Source organism: Coregonus clupeaformis, chromosome 36 (genome assembly GCF_020615455.1).
Source record: "Coregonus clupeaformis isolate EN_2021a chromosome 36, ASM2061545v1, whole genome shotgun sequence".
Taxonomy (NCBI): domain Eukaryota; kingdom Metazoa; phylum Chordata; class Actinopteri; order Salmoniformes; family Salmonidae; genus Coregonus; species Coregonus clupeaformis.
The window spans coordinates 3,537,315-3,541,519 of NC_059227.1; positions in this window are offsets into that span (position 1 = coordinate 3,537,315).

Consider the following 4,205-nt stretch of genomic DNA (forward strand, 5'->3'; position numbering starts at 1 on the left):
TCCTGTCCCAGGGTACGGTGGCCAGGCGGTGGGCAGCAGCTGGCGCAGGACAGTCAGCCAAAAAGGGAGGAACCAGAACCCTAGAGTTAGAGGTGGAGTTAAAATAGTTTGTCACTCAACAAACTAATAGGAATAGTTTTGTCACTCCACAATGTTAGGAAACAGGGTTGCACCATAGATGCTAATCCTGGGTCCATTTAGCATTCTCCCCACTAATGGTTAATGGTTAATGGTTAGTGGTTAATGGTTAATGGTTAATGGTTAATGGTTAATGGTTAATGGGGAAGCTTATCCTAGGTCTGTACCTAAGGGAAACTTCACCCCCGGACCCCAATATTATATTACAACAATTGGCAATACATATTATATATTTAAAGGCCACATTGTAAGAGTTTTGAGATGATAATAATCAATCATAACACAGTATGTCATCAGAATGTAATGTAGTTAAGCAATAAGGCCAGAGGGGGTGTGGTATATGGCCAATATACCACAGCTAATTTAATTTTTTTCTTTAACCTTTATTTAACCAGGTAAACCAGTTGAGAACAATTATGTTGTGAAAGCAGGGTGGAGGGTTGATTTGGGAAACCTGACTATGTTGTGAAAGCAGGGGGGAGAGTTGATTTGGGTAACCTGACTATGTTGTGAAAGCAGGGTGGAGAGTTGATTTGGGAAACCTGACTATGTTGTGAAAGCAGGGTGGAGAGTTGATTCGGGAAACCTGACTATGTTGTGAAAAAAGAGCACAACATATGTGTTAGTAATAAGAATCATACATAAAAGTCCAAACGGGTCATTTTATGCTGTATTATACCAACAGTAGCAACTAGACCAAAACAGCAACTGAGGCAGGCTGACAGACACACATTTCTCACGTAGCTGGCCTACTGTGAACTGGTTTCCACCTTCCTGTCTGTATGCCAGTGTCACCTTACACTGGGGATCAGGTAGGCTAGCATGCACCGGAGAGCAGGCATGCAGTACCTGTAAACTCTTACCTTAAGCCTGCTTCCTGCTTCCTGTAGCCTAGTGTCCCTGCCTCCTCCTGACACCACCTACACGCTAAGGAATGACAACAGCCACCCTATCTATGGTGTCAGCAGCAACACTAATTAGCACCTACAGTGAGGGGAAAAAAGTATTCGATCCCCTGCTGATTTTGTAAGTTTGCCCACTGACAAAGAAATGATCAGTCTATCATTTTAATGGTAGGTTTATTTTAACAGTGAGAGACAGAATAACAACAACAAAATCCAGGAAAATAAGTATTTGACTCCCTCTCAATCAGAAAGATTTCTGGCTCCCAGGTGTCTTTTATAAAGGTAACGAGCTGAGACTAGGAGCACACTCTTAAAGGGAGTGCTCCTAATCTCAGTTTGTTACCTGTGTAAAAGACACCTGTCCACAGCAGCAATCAATCAATCAGATTCCAAACTCTTCACCATGGCCAAGACCAAAGAGCTCTCCAAGGATGTCAGGGACAAGATTGTAGACCTACACAAGGCTGGAATGGGCTACAAGACCATCGCCAAGCAGCTTGGTGAGAAGGTGACAACAGTTGGTGCGATTATTCGCAAATGGAAGAAACACAAAATAACTGTCAATCTCCCTTGGCCTGGGGCTCCATGCAAGATCTCACCTCGTGGAGTTGCAATGATCATGAGAACGGTGAGGAATCAGCCCAGAACTACACTGGAGGATCTTGTCAATGATCTCAAGGCAGCTGGGACCATAGTCACCAAGAAAACAATTGGTAACACACTATGCCGTGAAGGACTGAAATACTGCAGCGCCCGCAAGGTCCCCCTGCTCAAGAAAGCACATATACAGGGCCGTCTGAAGTTTGCCAATGAACATCTGAATGATTCAGAGGAGAACTGGGTGAAAGTGTTGTGGTCAGATGAGACCAAAATCGAGCTCTTTGGCATCAACTCAACTCGCCGTGTTTGGAGGAGGAGGAATGCTGCCTATGACCCCAAGAACACCATCCCCACCGTCAAACATGGAGGTGGAAACATTATGCTTTGGGGGTGTTTTTCTGCTAAGGGGACAGAACAACTTCACCGCATCAAAGGGACGATGGACGGGGCCATGTACCGTCAAATCTTGGGTGAGAACGTCCTTCCCTCAGCCAGGGCATTGAAAATGGGTCGTGGATGGGTATTCCAGCATGACAATGACCCAAAACACACGGCCAAGGCAACAAAGGAGTGGCTCAAGAAGAAGCACATTAAGGTCCTGGAGTGGCCTAGCCAATCTCCAGACCTTAATCCAATAGAAAATCTGTGGAGGGAGCTGAAGGTTCGAGTTGCCAAACGTCAGCCTCGAAACCTTATTGACTTGGAGAAGATCTGCAAAGAGGAGTGGAACAAAATCCCTCCTGAGATGTGTGCAAACCTGGTGGCCAACTACAAGAAACGTCTGACCTCTGTGATTGCCAACAAGGGTTTTGCCACCAAGTACTAAGTCATGTTTTGCAGAGGGGTCAAATACTTATTTCCCTCATTAAAATGCAAATCAATTTATAACATTTTTGACATGCATTTTTCTGGATTTTGTTGTTGTTATTCTGTCTCTCACTGTTCAAATAAACCTACCATTAAAATTATAGACTGATCATTTCTTTGTCAGTGGGCAAACGTACAAAATCAGCAGGGGATCAAATACTTTTTTCCCTCACTGTATGTAGACCAAAGACAACACATATACACCCAGAAAATACAAAACCATGACTGTGACTGATAGAGTGCCATGCCTGGATAGGGACACTTCTAAAACTCTAGACAGTGCCTTATCTTTCTCACCTTAAGCATGATTGTGGAGCACACTAGTGGTGACATTTCCCTTATATTGAATTTCACAACCAGGGGTATTTATGGGTGAAAGGCTTCGACATTTTGCCTGGGTGGCGAGTCTGTTTGAGTTATCATAACACTCCTTCTACAATAGCCTGGTCTCAGATCTGTCTAACAGCACAAACATACTGTATCTGGGACCAGGCTATTTCTACAAAGTAAAAGACTAACACAGAAATTAGGCAACAACATTCTAGAAATCTAAACTAGAAACACAGAGAGAAATGAGGCAAGAGTGTTCTTCACTGATGGCATGGAATGTTTGTCGACCTAGTTCCCAGTAAGTTCCCTATTATCAGCTTTAAACAAACCTCTGTCAAATCTAGCCCTGGGTTTCCAGAGAAAAGGACTGCACAGGTTCTCCACATAAGAAGAAATTAGAGTTTAAAAAAATACATATTTTTAAACATGCTTGACAAGCTATTATCCTCCTTCCATCTTCAAATGAATGTTTGAAAAGATAGACATCTCACATGTCTGTCTGCTCCTGTGTGTTCCGACACCACACAACACGCCTGTTGCTGTGAACAGTCACAGTTAACAAATATCACACAACACGCCTGTTGCTGTGAACAGTCACAGTTATCAAATACCACACAACACGCCTGTTGCTGTGAACAGTCACAGTTAACAAATACCACACAACACGCCTGTTGCTGTGAACAGTCACAGTTAACAAATACCACACAACACGCCTGTTGCTGTGAACAGTCACAGTTATCAAATACCACACAAGGTTAGACTGCAGCTCCCGCCACATCGACTTCATGATGCTGGTGGTGCAGTTTAATGTTCTCAGTCAGACAGCCAGTGGTAGCTCAGTTGGTAGTACCATGGCGCTAGCAACGCCAGGGTTGTGGGGGGGCAGTATGAAAAATGTATGCACTCACTGTAAGTCGCTCTGGATAAGAGTGTCTGCTAAATGACAAAAATGTAAAATGTAGGAGAGGCAAGCCAGGTGAAATCTAGCAACCTACAAGTGATAGTATTTAATTTGTAAAGTGCTTTTTTCATACCCAAGGCGCTGAAGAAACAAAGAAAACATAGAAATAGCAATAATAATAATATAATCAAATCTATCCAAAACACAGAACATTGTAAGACAACAATCAACGCTATATACAGGTGTCCTCACTGTGGACAGGACATCAGAATTAACATACTGTAGGTCGTTGGAAGCTTTAGCGTAGCAGTACACTGCAAAAAAAAAAAATGCGATTTGGGAGACTAGGCAACGTGACTAGAAAAAGTAGGCTAAACAGAGAACGCCCAAAATTCATGCACTGACCTACATTTTAGCAGGCGGTGGCGCTGTATGGGGGGCTACAGAAAACAAAGATCTAAAGG